Here is a 27,711-nt window from a genome sequence, read left to right as displayed (position 1 = left end):
GCGTTTGGAAATCCGGGCCTTCTTGCTCAGTCTTGGCGCACGACATCCTCTCACCAGTGGGGAAACCCAGGGACTTTCCTGGCGGTCCAGCAGTTAAGCCTTCCAACACAGAGGATGTGGGTCCCACCCCTGGGCAGGGAGCCAAGATCCCGCATGCTTCCTGGCCAAAAACCCAAAACATAAAACAGAAACGATATTGTTACAACTTCAATAAGGACTTTAAAAATGGTCCATAGCAAAAAAAAAAAAATCTTTAAAAAGAAAAAAGAATGGGGAGACCCACTAATGTGTTGGCCCGGCAACACACAGGTGCCTGTGCCAGGCCCCTAAGCCCCTGCTTTAATGGAATCCTGAGAAACCTCTCCAGACACACCTTTCACCAGAGCTTTTAGGGAAAATACCTAGAGCTCTTCAGCTTCTTCCGGGAACACACCAGCAGTGAAGCGTAAACCGCCCCCCCCCCCCGAAACTCTGGGTACCATGTGACTGGACACCCTTGTTGTCTGGATTTTCTAGAATCCTTTTTCTTCAGACCCTGGCTGGCAGGCCTGTCCTTACCTGCATGGCTCTCTTAGCAGCAAATTGCTAACGCCAGTGTGCTTAGAGGACCTCTTCTTGGATAGGAGGGGACAAGACCGGGTTTTGGGTGCTGTCTTCTGCTCGTAGTGGCTGTGGGTCATCAGGCCACTGATGCCTGTGGGTCATCAGGCAAGTGACTTCACTTCTCTGAGTCTCCGTTCCCTTTTCTGGCAGGCAGGAATACTGTTCCCAGGTATCGCGAGAATGAAGTTGACAGTGTACCTATTACACTCCATACGGTGCTTCACCCCATAATAGCTACTCAGTTTATGGTAACTGTTATGATTATGAATGATCATTTTCTGCCTAATAATGGTCTTTTGGAAAGGGGAGCCAATTCCAAGGGAAGCTGATTTTCTGTAAGATCTTATTTGCTGGGACTTCCCTGGTGGTCCAGTGGTTAAACCTCCACCTTTCAAAGCACGGGGCCCCAGGTTCAATCCCTGGTTGGGGAACTAGAGTCCACATGCCGCAGTGAAGATCAAAGATCCTGAGCGTCACAACTAACACCCGGTACAGCCAACTAAATAAATAAATAATATTTTATTTAAAAAAAAGACTTTATTCACTGTTTACAAAGGAATATTTCCCAGTTCCTTGGTAACCATGCATTTGGAGCAGTATGTTGCGATACAAATTCTACCTTGAGCCCCAAAAAGTTCTCATTGTGTTCCTTGACGACCTTGGCTGAACAGAGCATGCTTTGCCTCCAGTCAAACGCACAAAACAGGTCTTGTTACAGCAGTGACGTGGGCGGGTGGTCAGCAGAATAACTGCCCAACCCCGGCGGGAAGTCAGATCTGCGTTTCTTGGAAGGAAAAATCCACGGGGCATTTCAGAGCTCCTTAGCCCAGTTGGAGTACTAAGGAGTCTGGATTCACTTGTTTGTTCTCCAACAAATCTTTCTGTAGTGTCTACTGTACACCAGCCCCTTGCTAGGCTCCGAGCAAACAGTGATGAAGGAAAAGAGCCAAGGCCCCAGAGCTCATGAAGCTTACTGTCTAGAAAGGAGAGAGGAACAAAAAACAACAGGAAACCGTGAAATATATAATATCTGTCCACAGATGTACTTCCCTGGTGGGTCGATGGTAAAGAATCCACCTGTCAATGCAGGAGACACAGGTTTGATCCCTGGGTCAGGAAGAGTCTCTGGGAGAGGAAATGGCAACCCACTCCAGTGTTCTTGCCTGGAAAAATCCCATGGACAGAGAAAGCCGGTGGGCTACAGTCCACAGGGGCACAAAAGAGTTGGCCATGACTTAGCAACTAAATAACAATAAATCCACAGATGTAATAAGGAAGGGCACAAATTTTGATGGAAAGTTGGTGGCATTTGAAGGAGGTCAGGGTAAGCCGTTCTGGGGATGTGACATTTAAGCAGAGATGTGAAATAAGTGAAGAAAAGAGATGCGTCTTGTGTGGGGGGTGGAGTGTTCTTGGCAGAGGGAATGAATAGTGCAAAGGCCCTGAGGCTGGAAGTGACTGGTGTGTTCCAGAAGCGGCAAGAAGGCCAGTGTGGCTGCAGCAGAGTGAGCATGGGGAGGGGCGGAGAGAGGCAGGCCAGAGAGTGAAGAAGGGCCTGCCATGCCGGGCCGCGCGGGCCTCGTAAGGACGTCGGCCTTTGTTCTGAGCCCACTGGGAGACAGCCAAGGAGAGAGAAATGACCCAGCTTAGGTTCCAGGACCCCTCAGATGAACGTGGAAAATGAATCGGTTTATCATAAAGCACAAGGACAGAAGCAGGAAGATAGTGAGGAGGTGACTGCAACCGTCCAAGCAGAAGAGGATGGTGGCCTGGCCCAGGGGCATCTGTTAGGGAAGCGGGAGAAGTGGGTACATTCCAGATACCTCTTTTTCTTTTTTTGGTCCACACTGTGAGACACAGGATCTTAGTTCCCCAACCAGGGATCGAACCCATGCCCCGTTCTGTGGAAGCCCGGAATCTTAACCACTAGACCGCCAGGGAAATTCTCCCAAAATCCCTTAAAGGTAGATGTGACAGGTCTTGCTGATGCCTTAGCTCTCCTGGGATTCCCGGTCACTGGTGCCTCCACTTGCTCCCCCAGCAGCAGGCTCAGAAGCACAGTCTAGACCAGGTCAGCTGGGCTCTGCCCACCTGGGGAGACGGCGGCCTGGTCCACCCATGCCCTGGGGACCCAAGCCCTGGGCAAGGGCCACCCTGGCTTCTCCGAGGTGTTGTCTCAGAAAGAGTCCTGGACTGAAGAGCCTTACCATGGGTGACACCCCCCAGTGTGTGACCTTAGACAAGTCCCCTTCCCCATGCTGAATCTCAGCTTGCCTATCTGTGAAATGGGAATTTTGAAACCAACCCTACTTCCTCCTGGGGTGGCTGTGAGAAGTCAGATGCAGGCTGGGTACGAGTTCCGAGGACAGTAAAGGGCCACATTCACAAAAGGGTTAAACTCAAGTATGTTATCAGTAGTGATATTTGGTCATTTCTGCTGTCCTGCGGGCTACTGGGGAACTTTGGCCTTGGTTCAGGTCAGGTCACAGCTATGCTAAATCAACATATCTCACTTTTCTTATTGAAGTATAGTTTATTTGCAATATTAGTTTCAGGTGTACAACCTAGTTCTTCTATATTCTCACAGATGATACTCCATTTAAAGTTATTAGAAAAGATTGTCTAAATTCCCTGTGCTGTATATTACATCTTTGTATCTTACTTATTTTATACCTAGTAATTTATCTCTCTTAATCCGCTACTCTATCTTGTCTCTCTCCCCACTGACTAGCTGCTAGTCCATTCTCTGTATCTGTGAATCTGTTTCTATTTTATTATATTGATTCATTTATTTCATTTTCTTAGATTTATAAGTAAAAACATACAACATCTCTTACTTTGATGTTTTGGCCAAACAGCCTGGGCTGCGTGTGGGGTTGGACAGAACTGGGTGGAGCTTCTAGCTCAGTTTCCGGAAAGTCAGCTAAAAAAACCCGATGATCCCCCCAGTTCACAGCCAGACCAGCTTTCCAGTCTGGTATTCCCTCCTGCCCCCTCTCACCCAAGGTTCCCAGGGGGGAGCCAGGCCCTGCCGCTGCATCCCAGTGAATTTGTCGCTGTCCCCCGGGAGTGGCTAAATGTAGATCGTGGGCTTACTGTTCCTCTTCTCTGAGCTTCCCTGGTCCCTCCCTGAGAACTGGGTCCTTCAGGCCAAGAGAAACCCCAATTCAGTTCAGTCGCTCAGTCGTGTCCAACTCTTTGCGACCCCACGGACTGCAGCACACCAGGCCTCCCTGTCCATCACCACCTCCCGGAGTCCACCCAAACCCATGTCCATTGAGTCAGTGATGCCATCCAACCATCTCATCCTCTGCTAACTTCTTCTCCTCCTGCCTTCAGTCTTTCCCAGCATCGGGGTCTTTTCCACGAGTCAGTTCTTCACCCCAGGTAGCCAAAGTATCGAAGACTAGAAGACTTCTGTTTTTTCAGATTCCTGGAATATGAATTTATTTTCTTAAACCCCCAAAATGAAGACCTCCCAAAATTTGCAGAACATTTAAAATATTAAACAAATTAATGCTTTTGACCTACCTGCACAAAATTACAACACAGTGTATGTATGAGGTTCACAAGATAACCACAGGATTTGTTTTATGTGCTTATATATTTGCATTTTAAATTCATGCTGTTCTCGCAGCCTGAGCCAGTAATGGGATGCAAGAGTGGCGAGTCCTGACGAAAGCATTCTTCTCTCATCATCATCACTCGTGTCCCTGTTTGTGTATGTAACCCATTTAGACTTAAGGTCAAAATTCTAAAAATATTGGGATGGCAGTATTTTAAGTAGGTGATATATTTTATTGATGTGAAAGTTAAGTGTTAAAAAAGGCACACAGTGAAAAGTCGTTCTCCCACCCCTGTCCCCAGCCCTCCTCCCCAGAGGCAGCCACAATTACTCATTTCTCCTGATTCCTTCGAGAAACAATTTAACCACATACAAGTTCATCCTAATTCATGTATGCATAGATCCTTTTTCTTTGCTTTATTGAAATGGGGGCCGGCTACACACATTGTTCTCATCTTGCTCTGTTTGCTAACATTCCTCAGGGATTTTTATCTATTTATGCATCGTGAGCCATCCTGCCCCTTTACAACTGCATAGTATTCCATTGTGTGGCTGACTCAGTGTTGATTTAACTTGCATTGTCGATGGACACTGAGGTTGCTTCAAAACTTTTTAATCTAATAAACAACAATGCAGTGAGTAACTTTATGCTTACATCACGAAAACTTGTTGAAGACCCTTAGGGATTATGAGGTCTAGGAGGAATGGTCCCTTCTTTACACACCTCCAACCCCTTTCTGGAAGCTGAGGCTTGATTAAGGACAGCACCACAAAATGGACAAAGAACATTCCAGGCAGAGGGGACTGCAATGCAAAGCCCCTAGGGCAGAAATGAGCTCAATATATTCGGAAATGGCAAGAAGGCCACTGTGGGTGGAGTGGAACCTGTGAGGGGGAGAGGTTAGAGAGGACTTTAGCGGGTAATCAAGCCATGGTGAGGTGAGGCAGGAGGGAGCTAATGAATGAATGAAGCCATGACAACTGAAGGCATCATAAGCCAAGAGACAGGCCTGGCCCTCCCCTGACCTCTGGGAAGATTGGTGGCTGCCCCCTTGGGTCCCCTAGAACTTTCCCCAAGGTCACCCACAGAGAGAAAGAGCCCAATGACCTGCCACAGGGCTGGAACCCACCAGGTCTTCAATCATCTGGGCTCTGGCCTCTCCCAGTGCCCACACTGGCATGGGGCAAGCACTTTTTTTTCCATTATTTTTATCGTTATTTATTTTTATTTTTTGGCTGTGTTGCATGGCATGTGGGATCTTAGTTCTGCACCAGGAATCAAATCCGTGCCCCTTGCATTGGAAGCACAGAGTCTTAACCACCGGACCACCAGGGAAATCCCACAGATTTTTTTAAATGATGGGATCTCTTGGGTACTGAAGTGGGCAAAACTCAGAATATCCCACTGCTTCACCCCCCCCCCCCCAAAACACTCTCCTCCATCTTTGCATGGCCAGCCCATCTCTCTCTGAGCAGCTCACCTTCTCGGGCCACCAATGATCCACTGCCTCCCTCTCCCGGTCCCCACCCACCTGCCCAGCCTGCCCTATCACCTCACCATTTGGAGCCACCGTGAAGCCTAGTGGTTTCACAGCCCAGCTCTGCCCCGACAAGCTGTGAGCAGCCTGGTTTCACTGCTCTTGGGGTGAAGGCAGTACTGGCCCCCACCTTTCAGGCTGGGTCGAGATGCAGTAAATGCACATAAAGTATTCTGAGCAGGGTCTGGCACGGAGAATGCTCAAAAGGTCAGGCATTGCTTTTCCACCCAGGGCCTTAAATCTCATCTCCTTTCATTCATTGCTTGTGTATCATCAGGCTCCTTTTCTGAACCTTGAGCTTAAGAAGGGAGTGTTGTCAGTCGGGTTCAGCCCTGTGCCCCCAAGTGATATTTAAAGAGACCTTGGAGGAGAAGTCCAGAGTTATCTGGGGCAGGAGGGATGGGGAGAGAGCAGAGCCCGTGTGTGGACCCTGGGGGCAGCCCAGTGGGGAAAGGAGAGGGGGGCCACGGGCTGTGGGGCAGTGAGGAGCGGCATGCAGATCAGGGGGGGATCAGAGGGGGAGGGCAGCAGGAGCCAGACCCTGCAGGGCCTCGAGGGCCACAGCTCGGGGGTCTGGGTTCATTTTGGAGGTACCGGGGAGCCATAGAAAGCTCGAAAGCAGAGGGGTGATACATTCAGATCCCGCAGACGATTCTGATCTGGGGGTTCTCTGGGAGGAAGGGTTAGAGGAGGCAAGAGAGCGGGCAGCTCCGACTCAAGCCGTGAGTGCCCTCTCGGGCCTGTCCCCCTCCCCCACGCTTTTATTCTCTCTCTCTCCCGCCCTTCCTTCCCTGCTTCCTCCTGTCTGTTCTCTCTGACCGGCCTGGCTCTCTCGTACTCACTCACCTTCCCCCTCTCCATCTCTCCCTCCCTCCCTCCGCTTCCCTGAACAGAACTCCAATTCATCTTCCCCACGCTGGCTGGCCCTGGCGCCCTTCCTTTGGCAGAGCTCATTATTTTAATTAAACTCTGGGATCTGTTTTACTAGCCTGACGTCTTGCTTAGGGAAACCAAAAGAGGTGCAGCCAGGGGCCGGACGGGCAGCGCCAGGCATTGTGGGAAGGTTTCCATCACCCATCCCGGGAAGGGGCCCGGCTCTTAAAGGGGCAGCTGGGCATGGCGGCTAGGGATTGAGGTCTGGCTTGGCCTCAAAGCCCCATCACTTCCTTGGACAAGCTCCTCCCTGGGCTACAAAATGAGGTTTTAATAATTCTTCTCTCATAGAGTTTTGAGAGGTTTAAGTTAACACAGGGCTTTTCGACCTGAGGGTCATAAAATCAATTTAGTGGGTCACAGCCACCATTGAAAACCCAACAACAACAAACAGACCTGACAGAATATGGCATCACTAGGAGTCATGTTGTGTGAGGAGCCTTTATTTCAGGGCAGGAATGCTCTCTGGTTTGTTTTGTAAATGTCTCCCTTCCTCAGGCAGCCCTTCTAGAAGGCTTGAAAGTAGAATTAAAATACTCAGCAAAGTTCGTAGAGTAGACCCTCAGACTGTGGTGGCCGACGTTTCCTTGTGGGCAGCCAGAAAAGACTTCCTGTTGACTTCTCTACAGTATCAGTAGTTTCACCCCGTCTTACACACAGGAAAACCGAGTCTCAGAGAAAGAAGAGGCCGTCCCATGCCACTGGACCAAGCGCCTGACCGGGCCTGAGTACTGCCTACCCTCCCCCATCTAGGTCTGCAGGCAGGCATCGCGTGCCAAGTCGCTTCAGTTGTGTCCGGCTCTTTGCGACCCCATGGACTGTAGCCTACTGGGCTCCTATGTCCATGGGATTCTCCAGGCAAGAGTACTGGAGTGGATTGCCATAGCCTCCTCCAGGGGATCTTCCCCACCCAGAGATCGAACCTGTGTCTCTAACATCTGCATTGGCAGACGGGGTTCTTTTCCACCAGCACCACCTGGGAAGCCCCAGGTCTGCAGGAGATGGGGGGGTAATCCTCTGACTGCTAATGAGAATTCAGGCCTGGCAGGACTCAGGACTCAGGGCAGGGGCTTCTGGGGCTGGGGCTACCCGTGGCTGTGACCCCAAAGGCAGCACAAACCCCCAGGTCAGTGATCTTGCCTCTCTAGTACCCCACCCTCATGTCAGAAGGGAGAAGGTTGCAGTTTTTCTGCTCCTCTCTGGGCTTTCCAGGAGCCAGTAAGTCTAGGGGAAATTCCCAAGTGCAGCAAAGGACGATGCAGTGGCTGGTGCAGGGCTGTTGGGGGGAGGGGGGGCGGGCAGGCTGGCAGGGTCTGCAGGCTGTGAGGAGGGGCGGCCAGGATGGCAGGGTCTGCAGGCTGTGAGGAGTGGCGGCCAGGCTGGCAGGGTCTGCAGGCTGTGAGGAGGGGCGGCCAGGATGGCAGGGTCTGCAGGCTGTGAGGAGGGGCGGCCAGGCCGACAGGGTCTGCAGGGGAGGGGAGGGGACCTCTGTGAGGTCACAACGGAAAACAGGCTCTCAGCTGAGAGGCGGGAAACCTGGGTCCCAGGCTTAATTCTTCCCCAGCAGGGTTGTGGGCCTGACGGCCAGTTCCTTCCCCTCTCTGGGCCTCAGATTCCACACTTGTATAATGGGCATGGTGGCTCAGAGGCCCTTTAGGAAGCTGACCACTCAGCGTCTCAAAAACACTCCCGTGAGCCTGCGTTTCTGACCCTGAGAAATCTCCTCAACTTCCCCAGTGGGGAAGGCCTCATGTAGTTAGTTATTCATCCAACAAGCATTTACTGAGCAGGTGCTGGGGACACATAGGGGATCAAGGCAGACCCAGTCCCTGCCCCTCGCTCTAGTCCATGAGACAACAAGCCAAGAAAGAAATGACCGAGTGCTTTCAAAGCCCTGAGAGAGGGTCGTGGGATAACACGTGAGGGTGGGGGGCAGGCTGCTTTACCAAGATGGTCAGGAAGCCTTCTCTGTAGAGGTAACATCTGAGCGGAAACCGGAAGGGGGAGGCTCTGGGAAGACGGGGTGCCCTCTGCCGCAACAGGGAAGAGCCGACACAGAGCAAGTGGGGGCTTGGCTTGGCCTCGTGAAGTTGGAGACTCCACTGAGACATCCAAGTGTCAAAGCCAACCTCCTCCCACCCAGGCTGGCCCGCCCGCCCCGATGGCGGGTGGAGGGGAGCCCGCCTTGCAACAGAGATTAATTCCCATGACCCAGTTCTGTCTGCCGGTGGCTATGTGGGTCACCTGGACTGCAGGGCCTTGCCCCTCAGAGCCTGTCCCGCACCCACCCTCCCCTCTCTGGTTTTCAGTTCTCTGGACCCTGCGGCCCCGAGAACACTGAGGGAGCCCTGGACCCCCCTGTCTCTGCTCTTGTTGTACCCTCTGCCTAAAATCCCTTTCCCCCTCCTTTTATTTTATTTTTTCAATTTTTGGCCACACCCCACAGCGTGTGGGACCTTGGTTCCCCAACCAGGGATCGAACCCATGCCTGCTGCATTGGAAGGTGGAGTCTTAACTCCTGGGCCTCCGGGGGAGTCCCATCACCCCACTTCCCCTTTCAACTCACATATTCTCTCCATCCTTTTATGTCAAGCCCAGAAGCCGCCAAGAAACCTTCCTGGCTTTCCACTTAGAATAATAGGTACCATATTTTAAATGCCTATTAAGTGCCAGGCTCTGTAAAAAGTAATTTATCTTTCTGGTCCCATCTAATCTTTGGAGATAGAGATGACTGCTTCTATTTTACTGATGAGAAAGTTAGGGTTGAAGGAGGTAAAGTCACAATCTTGAGGTCATGTGAGGGAAGTGGCAGGGGTGGCAGAAATTCAAACTATACTCTGACATGTTTTACAGAGCAGCTTAGGTACTTCTGTGCCTAAGGGACTTTGGGCTCCTCAAGGGCATAGATTGAGTTTATTTAGTTTTTGCATCCCCAGAATCTGGCACAAGCCCTCCATAAATGCTGGCTGGCTGGCTGGATGGATGGATAGATAGATGGATACATAGGAAGATAGATGGATGGGTATCTAGTAGATGGGTGGGTGGCTATGTGGATGGATGGGTAGATGAATTATAGATGAACAAGTTGCTAAATGATGGATGGATGGATGGATGGTGGATAAGTATATAAATGGGTAGATGGAAGGAAGGAAGGATGGGTGAGGTGGATCGAGTAGAAAAAGAGAGACAAGAAAGAGATAGACAATTTCCACATGAGAAAGCTGTTCTTGCACATTAAGTCATTGGTGATGCTCCCCTCTGACTTCAAGGATCAAGCAGTTCAGAGGCCAACTCTTTTCAAAGAAGACAGGAAACAGATCCACCGTTTATTCAACACCCGTTATGGATCAGGCACCATCCTAAGAACCTTGTGTGCATTAATCAATCCTCACAAAAACCCTATGAAGAGACTACTATTTTTATCTTATTTCTCAGATGAGAAATCAAACCACTCACCACAGGAGTGAGACCCCCATGGATGATCATGTTGCTGCCTGTTGGTGGGATGTGAATTAGAAGCTACAGTAATTCCAAGATGGCACAGAGGTAAAGAATCTGTCTGCCAATGCTGTGGACACGGGTTCGATCTCTGGGTCGAAAAGATCCCCTGGAGGAGGAAATGGCAACCCACTCCAGAATTCTTGCCTGGAAAATCCCACAGACAGAGGAGCCTGGCAGGCTACAGTCCCTGGGGTGGCAAAGAGTCAAACAGTTCTGAGCAGGCAAGCATCATCTCAGCTCAGAAAGGCTTTCTGACCCCAAGGCCTTTGTACTTACTGATCTCTGCCTGGGGCCACCTGCCATGATTGGCTCCGTCTCACAGTAAGCTCTTAGCTCAAACATTTCCTCTCAGAAAGGCCGCTATCAACCACCTTTACTCAGTAGCCCCCCAACCATTCTAAGAATTACTTAGGGAGAATACAGATTTGGTTGCTGTGGTAGAGACCCAAATAGATGTGGCTTATGCAATATCAAATATGTTTCTTCTCTTTCTCTCTCAGTGAGGAGAGGTCACTGGTTCTTGCAATGCAGTATATACATCTGAGGCCTGTGGGGCCCCCGCAAAGCAGGAGGGTGCAGTGGCTGAGAGAGGGCTCTGAATCTAGCTATGCCTGAATCCAAATCTCACCATCATCTCTCACAACTGAGGTCAGGTGGACCTGGAACAAGGGTCTAAGCCCGTCTGAGCCTGTATTTCCGATCTGAAAATTCAGTTGTTAATAATGTGCCTATTTCATAATGATCCCAGGAATGGATACACACAGAATATTCAGAGCAGGGGTCAGCAAGCCAGTACTGGCCAAGTCTAGCCCACCACCTATTCTTGTATGGCCTGCAAGCTCCAAGTGGTTCTTACATGTATCAGTCACTGAAAAATATCAAAGAAGAAATCTCCATTCAGAGAATATGAAAATTATGTGAAATTCAAATTTTACGGTCCCGTAAAGTTTTATTGGAACACAGCTCATTTGTTTCTGTTTGTTTCTGGCTGCCATCGTGCAAAAGGTGCTGTTTCCCTGTGGCTCAGATGGTAAAGAGTCTGCCTGCGATGCAGGAGACCTGGGCTTGATCCCTGGGTTGGAAAGACCCCCTGGAGAAGGAAATGGCAACCTACTCCAGTACTCTTGCCTGGGAAATCCCATGGACAGAGGAACCTGGCGGGCTGTAGTCCACGGGGTCACAAAGAGTCGGGCTCATCGAGTGAGTAACACGTCCGCTTGTGCCAAGTGCAGAGCGCAGCGGCTGCGACAGACCCCGTGACCCACAATGTCTAGCCCTTTACAGGGAAAGTTTGCCGAAGCCTCACCTAGAGAGTGTTGCCTGGTACACAACAAACCTCAGATGGTGTTAGCTCACTGAGGCCCTTGGGAAGCGGCTATGGGGCAGGGACCAGACTGGGTTTATTAAGTACCGGTTGTGGGCTGCGCCCTGGGCTAAGCACATTATGTGGACAAATCTCATCTCAGCACTTGGAGTTAGGTGTGACTATGCCCATCTTATAGATGAAGAAACTGAGGCTCAAAGAGGTGATGGCACTTGCCCGAGATCACCCAGCTGGATAAGTAGCAGAGCTGAGATTTAAACTCAGGGTCTTCTGATTCCACTGACTGCCCCCTTCCCTTCCCCTCCATATACATACCACAAACCCCACTGCCTGAGATGGCTCTGCAAAAATGCCAGACACTGTTTCTCCAAGGCCTGGCAATAGAATCATCTGGAAGAGTTCGCTGAAAATGCAGGTTCCTGGGATTTCCCTGCTGGTCCAGTGGCCAAGACTCCACACTCTCAATGCAGAGGGCCTGGGTTTGATCCCTGGGAACTAGATCCCACTTGCTGCAACTAAGACCTGATATAGCCAAATAAATCCTTAAAAAAAAAAAGGGAGATCCCTGAGTCCTACTGCAGACCTCCTGAATCAACCTCTGTGGGGAGGACCCGGAATGCTTCGTCAGCAAGACTCCCCAGAGGATTTCAGTGTCAGAGGGGCGGTCAGGGTGGAGGAGGGCCCCACGGGCTATAGCTGGTGGGGGGGGGGGGAGCTTCTCGAGGAAGGGTGAGCTGAGGAAAAGTTGGACAGGTGAGGGGAAAGCAAGGGGTGTCCCAGGCAGGGAAGCCTGCCCGAGCGGAGGCAGCAGGCGCATTGAGGCTGGTCCCCCTGAGCCCTGGAACTCCGGGGGAGAAGGCAGCTCTCCTACCCGGGAAGATCTTCCTTTCCTCTGGGACTTTAAGAGGAAACTGGAAGCTCCTCACTCCAGCTTTCAAAATCCCGACTGATCTGTTTCCCGCCTGCCTTTCCGTCATCATCTCCGACCTTGCTTTCCTCGCTTCTTCCGTCCTTGCCTCCTCTCTGGTCCTGAAACATACCTTGTTCCTGCCTCAGGGCCTTTGCACTTTCCGCTTCCTCCATCTTGCTCATCCTCAGACTTCAGCTCAACAGCCACCGCCGAGGGGCCTTTCCTGACCAGCTGCCTTCTCCCTCACAGGTATCTCTCCCCACAACCGCATCCCTGCTGTTATTTATCTGTTTACTGGCTCCTCCTGGGGCTTCCCAGGTGGCTCAGTGGTGAAGAATCTGACTGCCAATGCAGGAGAGGCGGGTTTGATCCCTGGGTCAGGAAGATCCCCTGGAGGAGAAAAATGGGCAGCCCACTCCAGTATTCTTGCCAGAAGAATCCCATGGACAGAGGAGCCTGGCTTGCTACAGTCCGTGGGTTCACAGAGTCAGACACGACGGAGCAACTGAATACACACGCACCTCTCTCCTGAGAAATGACTCCCTGCTTCCCTCACGGCTGTGTCCCCCAGAGCCCAGCACTGCGCCTAGAACTCAGAAGTTATTCAGTACCTGGGGACCGGACGGACGGACAGTGTGACGCGCGCCCCAGAGAAGGGCTGAGCCACACTTCTAGGCTCTTCTCCCGGTGAAGTACTCAGCACCCAGGGGGCGGCCGGCTGAGGTTTGAGATGAGATCTCCGAGGCGTGAAAGTGGGTGGAGAGGGCCTTCCCTGTGGTCCAGCGGCTAAGACACTGTGCTCCCAATGCCGGGGCCCCAGGTTCCATCCCTTGTCGGGGAACTAGATCCCTCATGCCGCAACTGAGACCCAGTGAGGCCAGATAAATAAATAAATGTTAAAAGAAAAATAAAAGTTGGGGAGAATTCCTGAAAGAGAAAACAAGGCAGTGGAAAGGGCCTTTTCCTCCCTCTTCGCCCTTGGAGAGGAAGACATGCTGTTGCCTTCTGTATTCTCCAGTCATCTCCCTGCCTCCGCAGACCCTGGAGGCTACCCCAGCTGCCCTCACTGGACCAGCCCTGGACCAGCCCTCCACAGGCGTGCTCTGGTCAGATCCTCACCACTCCACGAGTGATGAAGGATCCCTGCACCCATTTCACAGATGGAGAAACAGACTTGGAGAGGGAAAGGAATCTGTCCTGAGTCCAGGGTGAAACCCAAACACTGGAACTCAGCCCTCTCTCCAGAGCCTCTTTTCTCGGCCCCCACGTTGCCTGCCGCTCAACCCCACCACCCATGCCACTTCAGCATACTCCCCTAACATGCCACTGTCAGAAAGTCCTTCTGCAACCTAACTCAAAGCCAAGAGAGAGGCAGCTTTTTTTCTGTTTCAGATGCACGTTTAGGGCTCAGTTTTCACCAGAAAGGCATAGAGCGGTGAAATATTTATTTATTTGCCTGCACTGCGTCTTAGTTGCGGCATGTGGGATCTAGTTCCCTGACCAGGGATCGAACCTGGGCCCTCTGAAGTGAAAGTGCAGAGTCTTAGCCACTGGACCACCAGGAAAGACCTCTGCCTCAAGGTTTGAACCAGAGATGTTAAAGAGTGAGCAGGAGAGGCAGGCCACACTCCCAGGGAACTGGAGGCTAGCAGGGAGCCCAGGCCTGGAGTGAGAAAGCATGGTAACAAACCAGAGAACAACTCTGGACCACAGAGAAGGACTGATGATTAATTGCCCAGTAAAAGAACAATTGGATCCGATAGGACCTTCCCAGGAGCTGGTGTGGCCCAGAAAAAGGCCCTGATTTTGAGGCAGGGCATCTCAACCTCAGCACTGTGGGAGAATTCTTTGTTGTGGGGGAGGGGGGATGTCTTGTGCATTGTCGGATGTTTAGCAGCATCCCTGGCTCCACCCACTAGATGCCAGTATCAGGCCCACCCCACCGCCACTCCACACCCTCCGTGACAACCAAGACCTTCCGCAGGGGTACATTGCCAATCGTCCCCTGGGGAGCGAAGCTCCACCTGGTTGAAAACCAGAGCTTTCAGGTGTAATCTAAAATGTTGGCATCTAATTTAGAAGGCTTTTAACCCGCCTTCAGCCTCAGGTGTAGTTCATCAGTTCAAATCCTGGCGTCGGGCAGGTAACTGTCATTGGGCAGGTAACTGTCATCAGCAGGGCTGCTGGTTTGAGTTCTCTGTGCTACAAAATTAGGCTGACTCTGAAGGTCATTCATTGTACATATGGGGAGGGTGAGGCCCAAAGATGGGGAAAGACTTGCTGAGGTCACACGTGGCAGAGCTGGACCCAGAACAAAACTCAGTTTCCCCAGCCATAAAATGGGTTAGACTGGATGGGGTGGGGCGGCCTGGCAACTGTTCTCTCCCAGGCCTCAAGTGGTGCCTCCTGGAGGAAGTCTTCCCTCCTGCTCCCAGATGGACTCGGTTTCTCCCAGGCAGTGGGCTCCACCCCCCTCCCCTGGACCCTCTCACTTCGCTTTGCAATAAGTTGCGTGTCTGTCCCTCTGCTGCTAGACGGGAAGGAGGGTTGGGCCTTACTTGCTTTTGCATACCTGGTGTCTGGCCCAGAGTTGATCATCTTTAGTTAAAATGTATGCATTTTTATATGCCCTTCATTCATTCAACCGGCGACCCTCGCACATCAGGCAGCACAGGGCTAGGAGTTGCAGGTTTGGCGCTAGCACGGTAGACTGGGCTCCACCGCACTGTATCTCCTAGCAGAGCGGTGGAGACGGGCATTGCGCCTCATCCTGCAAACATTCAAACTCTCATTGGCAGGGCCAGGAACAGAGTGAGGCGCCCAGGGCGTAAAATTTAAGATGTTCACTCTCGAAGTGGTACAGTGTATGCCCCCTCCTCAGCCTGGCCCCGAAAGCACGAGCAGAGAGACGTGCCCTCATAAGGGAGGCAGCCCTGAGAAGGGAAGATGTGTAAACACACACATCGCTCAGGGTAATGGTTCTCCACCCCCTAACCAATCCAAGCCCCCTTTATATGACAAGTGTTCTGTGAACTCCTCACCACTAAATGAAAGTCATAGAAAAAATAGTTGACTTGGTCGGGAAGATCCCCTGGAGAAGGAAATGGCAACCCATTCCAATATTCTTGCCTGGAAAATCCCCTGGACAGAGGAGCCTGGCAGGCTACAGTCCCTGGTGTCGCAAAGAGTTGGACACGACTGAGAGACTTCACTTTTCACTTTTCCCTGGCAGTCCAGTGGTTAAGACTCCGCACTTCCACTGCAGGGACCACTCCCAAGGGTTTGATCCTTGGTTGGGGAACTAAGATCCCACATGCTGCACAGTCAGAAGAAAAAAAAAGAAAAAGTAGATAATATACTTTACCTATGTACATAACTCATCCCTCAGCCAAATCAATACACGTGATGCCCTAACTTTAGCAGAAAGGAGAATTACAAGGAAAATAATTTATATTAAGCTTGATGCATTTCAATATACAAATGCCTGGTCACGACAGTGACTCCAGAAAACACGAGGAAGCGTCAGGTGCATACCCTATACATAGAAGCGCTTCGAGTGCGACGGGCAAAAACGGGCCACAGGTGTGCTGGCAGCCCAGATACCACGAGTGGCGCTGCCGTCAGTCATGTGGTTTTCCCAATGTGGTGAGTAACTCTCAGCAAAGTTCTGAACAGAGGAAAGTACAGTTCTACAGCTGTTTCAGTCAATAGTTGCATTTCTGGAAAATTCGGGATATGTTAAACCTTGGCATTGGCAGAAGATATTTGATGTGTTTAGATGTAAAATGGAGTCAGAGTCTAGGTTCGAGAAATCATAAGCAGCGCTGTTTTGTGTGGTTCAGGTTGCCCAGCGTACCAGCCTCTGCCCCCTGGGTGCCCAAGTGTCCCCCCGATTCTCGAGACAGCCTCACACTTTTCTGGGCAGAATCACTGGAGCCAGCCTCCAGCTCACAGCCAGCCTCCAAGCAGAAGGCCACTTTGTTATCTGTTGTTCCTTCTATTCTCAACCTAATGGCCTGTTTACACTTTATTTACATTATCAGGGGCCTGGCACGCTGACAGTAGCTTCTCTATTTTTTTTTTTTTTTCCAATTTGTGCACATCCTCGGCAATTAGCCTTGTAAGTAAAGGAGACAACACCAGCAGAAATTTCCTCCTGACCGATCTGAAGCAGCCTTGTTCCCAAGAAGTCAGCAGCCCCTGGCTGACTCCACCGTGGATTCTCAGCTGCTCCAGACCAGCCCTGTGGACATTAACCAGCTCCCCTGTGTGCTCCCAACCAGAAATGGCAGCTTCTGAGGTCTGGAACCCCTGCATTTGTTTCTTAGAACCAGAACCATAGTGACTGCTTCTATGAGCTAAAGCCTTTTTTTTTTTTTTAAATAATTTTGTTGATTTATTTTTTTGGCTGTGCTGGGTCTTAGTTGTGGTATGTGAGATCTTCAGTCTTCACCGAAGCACGCAGGATCTTCAGTTGTGGCAGATGGGATTTAGCTAGCTCATCAGGGATCAAGCCCAGACCCCCTGCATTGGGAGTGCAGAGTCGTAGCCACTGGACCACCAGGGAAGTTCCTATCAGCCAAAGACTTTTAACTCCGTAGTTAAAAGACTTTCTTACCCAAGCAGCTAATGCATAACTGGGTTTCTCTCCCTTAAGAAGGAAGAGACAGAAAAAGATTTCTTTTATTTCCTGCTTCATCCTTTCACCTTTCCCTAACGAGCGTTCCCCCCAGTAGACATGCACCCCCCGGTCTCCAAGAGGGAGATTTCATCCGAAATAAAGTACTTCACTTCTTGCCTTTAGAATTTCCATATTTTAAGTCCTCCCAGTTGAAAGCTAGGGATCTTTAAGAGTAAAGGATGATGATTCATGATTCATCTTATGTAATTATCCTTGGAAGCAAACCCATGAGGCATGTGAACCTACTGTGTGTTATTTCTGTTCATCCTCACCACCTCCAGGGTAGACCTTTCTCATCCCCGTGTTGCCGATGAGGAAACGGAATCAGAGAGGGCCGTGACTTGCCCAGCCACACAGCAGGTCCGCTGCAAAGCCAGAGTTCACTCAGGATCCACTGTTCTCAGAGCCCACCCTTGTTACTGTCACCCTGCTGCAGAGTCCTTTTCCTTCTCCCAGGGTAGAAATAGCTGTTTACCCTATTTTCTATGAACAGGTTTCCAATGAGGCCTCCAGAATGTGTGTGATCAAGCCAGCGAATTCAAAAATACAGCTCTTATTACGGAACTTAGTATTAGCCAGCCACCCACCCGCCTGGCTCTAATTAAAGGCCTGTCTGTCTTCGGCTTACAAATCTCGGCTTTCTGGGGCCTGTAATTTAACCAGTTACAATCAAGCCCCAGAGGAATTGCGGGTAGAAACCTGGCCTCTCCACTCCCCGTCTTACGGAGGCTAGTGAGAGAGAGACAGAGTACCATTAATATAGCCTTGGGTTCAAACCCTGACTCGGCTTCTCAGGGGTGGGGCTTGGGTGAGGCCAGCAAGGTACAAAAGTCCAGAATCAATATTATTGATTTTTTCTTTTCTTTCAGACTCCAAGATGGCTCAACATGGCAGATCCTGTCTTTATATAAGATATAGATATTTTGTTCGTCATGCATTTTTTTTTTGTTTTGCATTAAGTATGATTTTCTAAAATAGTGCGCTAAAATATTATGTATCTTGATTTCTGAGTTTTGGGAGACTTCAGTTTTGCACCCTTAAATTTTTTCACCCTAGTCTTGGCCCTGGTGCCATTTCATATAACCTTTGTCAAATTACCACCCACTCACGTCCAAGCTGCAGTTTTCCCACCTATAAAGTGGTGTTACTAATAGGACCTACCTCATTGTGCGGCTGGATCTCAATCCCTGGCATACAGCGCACACAATAATAGCTGCCAGTGTGGGGGAAGAGAGAAACTGGCATTGGCATTGGGGGTGGGATGAGACTTTGATGCAAGATTGTGCATCACAGGGCTTCTCCCATCCCTAGCTCCCACCCACTGAACACCAACCCCACATGTGACGATCAGAAATGCCTGCCCACCCGCAGTTGTCCCGACGCCTCCCAGAGGACAGTGCCTCCACCACTAGGCTAGGTCACCGTCTTGGAGTCACACAGACCTGGGCTCAAATCCAGGTTGTCATTTAGCTGTGTGACCTTGGGCAAGTTCCTTAAACTCTCTGAGCCTCTCTTTTTTTTTTTCCTTCATTTGCAAAATGACACCGGTATCTCATAGGGGTGATCTGAGTGTTTGACTATCCAATTTGTGGTAGTTGCCGCTGTTATGATTCTGTCATTTGTATTCAAAGCAGTAAGCTCTTCTTGGAGCAAAGCTCTCTTGTGGCAGTTTGGGGAGGGAGGAGGGGACCAGCTATCAGATGAAGTTGTGAAGGAAGAAGCAGATCTAGCCTACTAATGTGTATTGTTTGAATTGAACTGTATTTACATATTTTAATTAGTTGCCCGCATTAACAGTTTGGAAGATTTCATGGGGAAAAACTAGACTTGTTTGTTTGTTTGCTTCTCTTAAGAAGTCAGAAAATGAGGCTGCCTTTGGACCACCTCTTTTCCCTCCAGGAGCTGGTGAGAGGCCGCCTGAGCATCCCTCCCCACTCTGGGAATTTTACATCCAGCCCGCTGGAGCTGTTTGCACTTCCTGCCTGGGTCCCATAGGCAACCCCGTTTGCAACCCCTGGCTGGCTGTGAGGGAAGGGGAGGGACAGAGCACTCCTTAGGAAACTGGAAGGAAGGGTTCTAAAAGGACGCGAGGGGGTGGGTCTGGGCTGTCAGGGAAGATAAGAAGTCCTGGCGGAATTCGGAGTGCCTCAAAAGTGGCTGAGAGAGTCAGGTTTTATTTGCTCAATCTTGCAAGCTCATCGCAAATTGCTAACAGCCAGGAAAATGTTAACATTCTAGGGATGGAGGCTGAGAAGAGGCATAGTGAGAGCAAAAACCTGGACGCTGGAATCCTCCTAAATTGCCCAAGGAAAGTGGGCAGAGGCTGGGACCAATCAGATAGGGGATGGAGCACCATCCCCCTAATCTAGTCCTGGCCCTGCCGCCGGGCCTGGAGACCTTGGTCAGTCACTCCCCTCTCTGGGCTGATCCTAGACTCTTACCCTAGAACGGGTAAAAGGGAAGCCTTGAACCAAGGAGGGGCCTTCAGGCTCTGAAATTTGAGGTCATCTTCTTCATTACACTCATCGTCATCCCAGTACACAGTAGGCACTTAGGCAGCATTGTACTATTTTGGCACACAGGTGCACGGAGCCCTGTGGCGATTTCGCCCCATGCAGGGCTGTATTCTCTGAAGACAGGGCTTAACAGCTCCAGGAACAGCCGGAGAAAGTAGCTGTGTTTATAATTGCTGCCTGAGCTGTGGGCTGGAACTTCAGGGAAGATTCCAAACACAGGCAAGACAAAAAAAATGCTTAGATGAGAACTGGGGTCCCTTGGAGGGCTGAGGGCTCAGGAGACAGACTGCAGGGACGGGGTAAGGAAGCCTGGTCCTGAGCAAACACTGGTCCGGCTCAACTGCCATCTCTCTGAGGAGGGAATCGAGTGGTGAGCACCTTACCCGTGGCAGCTGCCACAGGGCCTGACATGCTTGAGGGATGCATGAATAATTGATGAAAAGAAAGATGGAGACAAAGATGAATATAGGAAATGAGAGAGAGGAAAGGATGGATGGATGGATGAATGGTAGAAGACTAAAGGATATTGGATGCTGCATAAGTGGATAGAAGATGGATGAATTTTAAAATGCAGAATGAGTGGAAGGAGGAAAGAATGAAGGGAGGGAGAGAAGACAAGGAAGAGGGAAAAGGAAAGCAGAAGGATGGAACAGATGGAAAACCGGGTGGATGAATGAAGAGGTAGACAATAGGACAGTCAGAGGGAGGAAGACGGACCGTATCTGGTTGGGTGGATGGATGCATAGATGGATGGATAGATGAGTGGACACATAAATGTAAACTGGCAAGTGGCTGGCTGGCTGGATGAATATAAGAATGGAGAATAGGTGAAAGGAAGGGATTGAATATATGGTAGATGAATGAATGGATAGAAAATTAAGTGGATGGATGAAAGGATGGAAGAAAGGAGGCTTAGGTCTGCCTCTGAAAAACAATCCACTAATAAGCATTTATTGAGTCCCCACTGTGTGCCTAGCCCCATCCTAGGCACTGTACAGACAGAGAAACAAAGTCAGGCTCCTTCCCCACCTCACCCCCATATTCCAGAACCCTCTCCCCCACACACAAGGAATTCACTGTCCAGCTGGGGAGAAATATTCAAAGGCTGGGTCCGTTGGCTAAGACAGCTCAGGTAAGAGGTACTATCCACAGCAATCCATCAAGTCAGCCTGCAAACCAGGCTCCTCCACTACAGTCTCAGAACCCTGTGTAGGAGTAGAAGATCCTAGCCAGGCTTCTTGTGTGGGCTTCGAGGAAGCTTTCTGAAATGTCTCCCTGACCGGCAGCTCAGTGACGGCAGGAACCACATCTGTGCTCACCGCCGCACCCCAGCATCTGGTGGAGCCCATCCTCACACAGAATGCGGTCAATGGCGTTTATTCCATAAATGAAGGAGTAGGCGAGGGAATGAATGAGTGGGAGCCGTAGCCTATCCTATGGCAGGAGGCAGACTCCATCACCTTTGCAAACCTCAGTGCCCTTGCCCCTGCCATGGATTATGAAAGTGCTTTGTGGGATTTCCCTGGTGGGCCAGTGGCTAAGACTCCAAACTCCCCAATGCAGGGTGTCTGGGTTCAATCCCTGGTCGGGGAACTAGATCCCACATGCTGCAACTAAGAGTTCACATACTGCTGCGAGGAAGGCTGAAGATCCTGTGAACCGCAACTGAGATCTGGTGCAGTCAGATAAATGAATAAATAAACATTTTTAAAAGGAAAAGGCCTTATAAACTAGGGAAAGGCTTACAGATGGAAAGTGTGTACATTAATAGAGGCAATAGTAGCAACACCAGCACCTATCATAGGAGCAATAATGGCCCCAGAAGTGATTATGTTCATGGTGGTGATGATGGTGTTATTACTGGCAGTGGTAATTCTAGTATTAATGAAAGTAGTGATTTTATTGATGATGACAGTGATGGTTATTTTCTTGGTGGCAGGAAGAACAAAACTATCAGTAGCCGGGGAAAAGAGAAGGGAGGACATTCTAGGAGGGAAAAAATATTCTGATTTCAGTTGCAAGTGACAGAAATCCAATTCAAACTGGCTTATGCTCGAAAAGAAAGGGAGGGATGATTTATTGGCTCAAGCAACTGGAAAGTCCAGAAGTAGCTCTGGCTTCTAGCCCAGATAAACAGGCCCTCGAACCATATTGTGAGGACTTGTCACTGCAACTTAGTCTGTCTCCATCTTTGGTCTCTGCCTTCCCCTGGTGAGCTTCATTCTCAGGCAGGCTCTCATCTCCCATCTCCCAGCTAGACATTCCCCTTCGAAAGAGAACTGCTCCTCTCCAGTCCCAGGATGATATCCAAAGTCCCAGGGCTTGCTCTCATTGGCCCGTTTTGTATCACATGTCCATCACTCAGCCAATCACTGCGTCTAGGAGGGTTGGAATATGCTGACTGGACCAGCCCGGGCCGTATGGCCACTCCCAGAGCTGGAGGTGGACAGGTGATGACAGAGAAGGAGGAAAGAGCTATACACGGCAGGAAGCCAGAGGGGGCCTTCAGAGGCAGGGCCAGGCAGGTGACAGAGGTCAAAGGGCCTGGTGCTTGGTAGGTGCTCAGCAATTAATTTTTATCTTCCCTGTGCTCCGGGGATAGGGAACAACGCTGAAGCTGATTGATAGAGCAGAGCTGGGTTCACATCCTGGCTCTGCTGTATGCTCTCTGTGTGACCTCGGGCAAAGAACTTAACTTCTCTGTGGCTCAATTTTCTCATCCATAAAATGAGATGACAAAAATGGATCGATTTGAGCGTTAAACAACTTATTGCTTAGAGCAGGGCCTGGCACATAGTAAGTACTGAATAAATAGAAGTAATGTTGCCAATTTATATAACTTGCGGGGGTTAGAATCTCTTCTCTCTGACTGGACACTCATCTCCTGGATCTTCATACAGCTGTATCCTTCTCCTTCAGGTCTCAGTTTGGATGTCACCTCCTTCAGGAAGCCCTCCCTGACCACCACAGCTAACAATACCCTCGCCAGACCCAGTCACTCTCTATTCCACTAACCCATTTTCTTTGTAGTATCTTAAGTGACCTTGTTAATTTATGTTTTCTCATATAATATCTGTTCCCCACACCCAAATGTCAAAGACTTGAAGACAAAGTCTGTCTTGGTCACTGCTGTGTCCTGAAAATCTCAAACAGGGCTGGGCCCATGGCTCTGGCGCCATCAGTGTTTGCTGAGGGGACTTCCCTGGGGGTCCCGTGGTTGAGACTTCGCCTTCCAGTGCAGAGGGTGTGGGGCCCTGGGTGAGCCTGTCACCCTCTGCCGTCAGAGAAGTGCTTCCCTTAGTCTCTGTCCCTGGCTGTGTGCAGGGTCGCGACTCTGGGGGACCTCGGGGGGCCAGGGTGTCCACCTTGACTTGGGTCAGCCCAGCCAAGGTCAGGCTAAAGCCGGAATGCTAGGACGCTCGGATTACACATCCTTACATGTCCGGCTGCTTAGTGGGGATTAGTGCAGACACCACGCCTACCTGTCCTTTCCAGGACCGAGACAGGGGCCCAGGAGGGTGGGTCACAGGTCACAGGTCACAGTCCCCACCCTTCAGGCCCATCCTGTCCTGGGGAAGCCTCAAGACCCAGCAGACACTGGGCCAGGGCTGGCAGACAGCGTGCCTGTATTTTCCGAGCATCTTCATTGCCATTTGCTGAACGTCTCCTGTGTTCCAGGCCTGAACCCAGCACTTAATCGTTTCTCATTTGGTCCTTCAAGATGTCAGACTGGGTGGGGGAACCTCCCCGGTGATCCCGTGGTTAAGAATTCTCACTTCCTTTCCAGGGGGCACAGGTTTGATCCCTGGTCGGAGAACTAAGATCCTACATGCCATGCAGCCAAAAAATGAATTTAAAAAACAAAATATGGCTTAAAAAAAAAAAATGTGGTTCCTCAATAAATAGTCATGGAGCACCTACTATGTGCCTGGCACAGGTCTAGGCACTGGGGACACAGAAGTGATAAAGGTGGTTGCTATATTCCTGGAGCTTTTAGAGGGGAGGACAGACAGTGAGTGAGGAAATGAAGATTTTTTTTAATGCATTGTCAGCTTCTAAAGCAGGGGATGGAGGAGGGGAAGGGAAGCCATGGGTCAGCGGGTGAGACCCCCTTATCCTCCCTCTGGTCTCAGGAAGGTTGCCCCGAAATCCATTGTTGGTTGGGAGGAGGATCATGGTCTGGAAGACAGTTAAATGTGCCCCTCTGCCCATGCAATTCTCCAGGCAAGAATTCTGGCGTGGGTTGCCACTCCTTCCTGCAAGGGATCTTCCCGACCCAGGGATCAAACCCGAGTCTTCTGCGTCGCAGGCGGATTCTTTACCCTCTGAGCCGCCAGGGAAGCCTGAATGTGGATCAGTGTCCCATAAACGTTGGCTGAATGACTGTTCTGCTGTTGTCAAAAGCCCTCCACGCTCCCCGTTGCCTGCAGGGTCTCCTGCAGACCCCGCCGCCAGTCTTCACAGCCCATCACGCCCTGGCCACAGGTCCTCCTCCGGCCTCACCGGTGCGTTCCTCCCTGTTCTCGCCATCTCAGAAGTGGCTGCCACCCGCCCCCCGGTTGCTCAGGGCAGACCCCGGGATTCCTCCTTGACTCTTCTTTCCCTCACCTCGCACGTCTGAGCCATCGGCAATTTGGTTCGTTTCACCTTCAAAATATGCCTTGAATCTGTTTTCTGTATTCTCAACAGCCACCGCCATCTCTCACCCGGACACCTGCCAGGTCCTCTCACTTAGATTCTTGCCTCCATGTCAATCTCCCCACAGGCCGTTTACCAAATGCAGCTAGAGGATCTTAAAAACCTACATGAGGCCATGCCACTAGCCTGCTGAGAAGCCCTCTGCAGCTTATGTGGTTCTCAGAATCTAAACATCCTATCCAGTCTTCAAGGCTTTCTTCACTTCTCTCTAGGACCTCATCTGTGGCACGCCTTGCCTTCCTCCCAGCTCTGGGTGCATAGCTCTCCTTTCTCTTCCTCTTACAATCTATTCCCTGCCTCAGGGCCTTTGCACTTCCTGCTACTGCTCAGTAGGACACCTTGTCCACACATCTTCCCAGGCCCGGCTCCCTTGCATCCCTCAGATCTGCCCCCAAATATCAGCCCCTCAGAGAGGCCCTCCCTGGCCACTTGCACTAAAGTAGTTGCTCCTCCCCTCCCTATTTTTTAAGATCCCATTACTTTGTTCTATTGGCAGGATGAGGAGCGGATAATGGTGGTGGGGAGAGCTTCAGGGAGGTCCGGAAATGGGAGAAAATGCAAAGAGGGGTCTAAGGGCAGGAAGAGAAAGCAGCAACATAGGACGAGATGGTTGGATAGCATCATCGACTCAATGGACATGGGTCGGGGAGATAATGAAGGACAGGAAAGCCTGATGTGCTACAGCCCATGGGGTCACAAAGAGTCAGACACGACTGAGCGACTGAGCAACAAAGGAAGATACAGCAAGACCAGGACGAGCAGACCACGGCACAGAGTTGTGGGGGGCTAGAGCGGGCGAGGATTCCAGCCCCACAGCCCTGATCCAGAGTATCCCATGGACCCAGCTGCAGACCCAGCGTCCTTAAGGGGCCCGTGACTGCTTCCTTGGCACTGTTTGATCCTCTCCCTCATCGCTGGCCACACTTCTAATGATTTATTCCTAGGCTCACAGACCGAGATCACTGCAGGGGCCAAGCAACCCTCATAAACAACTTGCGTGGGCCGCCTGTAAGACTTTAAAAGCGCAGGCTTGGACGAGCTGGCGCTCAGCCCCAGCCTGGGGTTCACAGAGGAACATGGGCCCAGAGGAGCCAGAGCGTCATATTTTTTTTTTTTGAGAAGTTGGAAATCTGGGTTCACAGGGGAAATAAATGTTGGTAGACAATTACTGTGTGGGCCCAGATTACCCATCCGTAGGCATGCGGAGCCCTCCAGTTGGAGGATGGTCTCAGTCCGTACTTGGCACGGCCACTCACCCCTCACTAGTACCAAGCGGCATTCTGGGTGTGCATCTTCCCCCATGGTTTCACCCCTGCCTCCCAAACACCCGTGTGGTGGAGACTGTCCTGAACCCCGTGTTGCAGATGAGAAAACTGAGGTTCAGAGACAGGTATGATTGTCCATGCCAGGGCTCAGCCTCCACATGGCACTCACTCGTGTGGCCCCAATGCTAAAGAGATTCCAGACTCTGGGCAGGTTTTCCCTGATTTGCCTGATTTCTTCCTCTGTTGCTGTCCCCTTCATATAACAGGAAATCGAGGCCCAGAGAGGTTAAGTAAATATCCCGGAGGTCACCCAGCTGGCAAGAGCCAGGATTACAGCCCAGCTTCTGTCCAGTGTCAGAGCTTGCAGATTAAACCCTTTATTATCTGTCCAGCTCCAAAGGAAAGCAGCTCTGAAAAGTTCAAACGGCCACAGAATCCCCGGCAATGCTGAAACCGTTACCTGGGTACACACCTAGTAAGTGTAAGTTCCCGAGTGCTAAGACTCTGGGCCCTTCCCTGAAAACCTTGGGTTGCAGCCAGGACCCTCAGATGGCATCTTTTGGAGGGACTGGAAATCTCAGGAGTTTTGTTTAAACACTGACATCCTGGCAGCTGATTCATTTTATTTGCCAACTCCTAAGCCTTGGTTCCCACTCCTACCAGACCCCAACACAGTTTGGAGGTTTCCAGATGGAATATGGAACCTGAACAGCAGCTTGGAGCTCCACATGGTGTGTCTCTTGCAGCCCTCCATCCGCCGCCCTGTGGTTTGTGGGGGAAGGGAACTGGCATTTACTGAGGACGTATTGGACACCAGGCAGCTTCTGTGTGTATCTCAGTGTGACTCAGTCACTTTCTGGCTGTGTGTTCCTGGGACAGTCACTTTGCCTCCACGAATCTTAATTTTCTAGCCTGTTAAATGAAGAGAAGAATTTTGTTAGCCAGGTCACTTTTTATTTGAAAGAATCAGAAACCCAAATCAAAAAAGGACAGTAATGGGTTCATATTATTTCAAAATCCAGGGAATGATTTCAGGAATGGCTGTTTCCAGCTGCTCAGCTAGTGTCATCAGAAACCTGAGTTTGTCTCTTAGCATGTAGTCTCTCTATACTGGCTGTATTCTTGGGCAGATTCTTTCCAAAGGGCCAAAAATTACTCTCTGGTCCCCATAGGTGGATATCCTGTCAACTCAGCAGTCTCTGATGAAATTATTTCCCAATAATTTCAGAAGTAATCCCAGAATGAAACTTGATTAGCCAGTTTGAGTCAGGCCCACACTGCTAAACCAATCATTGTGTTCAGGGGAATAGATGAACTGTGGTGTTGTAGAAGACTCTTGAGAGTCCCTTGGACAAGCAAGGAGATCAAACCAGTCAATCCTAAAGGAAATCAACCCTGAATATTCATTGGAAGGACTGATGCTGAAACTGAAGCTCCAATACTTTGACCACTCACTGGAAGAGCTGACACATTGGAAAAGACCCTGAAGTTGGGAAAGATTGATGGTAGAAGAAGGGGATGACAGAGGATGAGATGTTTGGACAGCATCACCAACTCAACTGGACATGAGTTTGAGCAAGCTCTGAGAGATGATGAAGGACAGGGAATCCTGGCATGCTGCCGTCCACGGGGTCACAAAAGAGTCAGACACAACCGAGCAACTGAACCACAGAAACAACTGGTAAACGTGGATCTCGTTCTTACCCTCCCTGGGAATGAGGATTAGAGTCACCTTCTCTCAATCATAAGAGTGGAGGAGGGTTGATTTCCTCCCAAAACACTGCAGCCTTAAACATCAAAAACTACACGGGACTTCCCCGAAACTTCCCCAAAGGTGCAGTAGTTAGAACTCAGCGCTTTCGCTGCCAAGGGCCTGGATTCAATCCCCGGGTGGGGAACTAAAACCCCACAAGCTGTCTGTGCAGTGCAGAAAGAAAACAAAAACAAAAACAAAAAAGCCCTACAGAAATATCTACCTCCTAGGTACTTGTGAGAATTAGATGAGATAATATGCTAGGTGTGGCTCTTACTACCTGCTCGGTTAACAACTTGCCCTTGTCTTCTCTCCGCTGGATCCCTGACTATCCTCCTGACCCAGCATGCCCACAACCAGGGTTAGGCAAAGCTGAGTTCAAGTTCAATCCTAATTCTCCTGTTTGACTTTGGGCACGTTATTT

The 27,711-nt window shown here is 50.4% G+C and overlaps 1 protein-coding gene and 1 non-coding gene across 3 annotated transcripts in view; one reads left to right on the top strand and one right to left on the bottom strand.

Annotated features, from left to right (window-relative positions):
* Positions 1-27,711, top strand: part of KCNB1 (potassium voltage-gated channel subfamily B member 1) — a 111,681-nt gene that overhangs the window by 60,869 nt on the left and 23,101 nt on the right. The gene's annotated exons all lie outside the window — the stretch shown is intronic.
* TRNAE-UUC (transfer RNA glutamic acid (anticodon UUC)) lies at positions 13,867-13,939 on the bottom strand. The gene has a single exon. It is a non-coding gene; the product is annotated as a tRNA-Glu (tRNA).

This window comes from Muntiacus reevesi, chromosome 2 (assembly GCF_963930625.1).
Source record: "Muntiacus reevesi chromosome 2, mMunRee1.1, whole genome shotgun sequence".
In the NCBI taxonomy this organism is placed as follows: Eukaryota; Metazoa; Chordata; class Mammalia; order Artiodactyla; family Cervidae; genus Muntiacus; species Muntiacus reevesi.
This window is presented reverse-complemented; position numbering and strand designations above follow the sequence as displayed.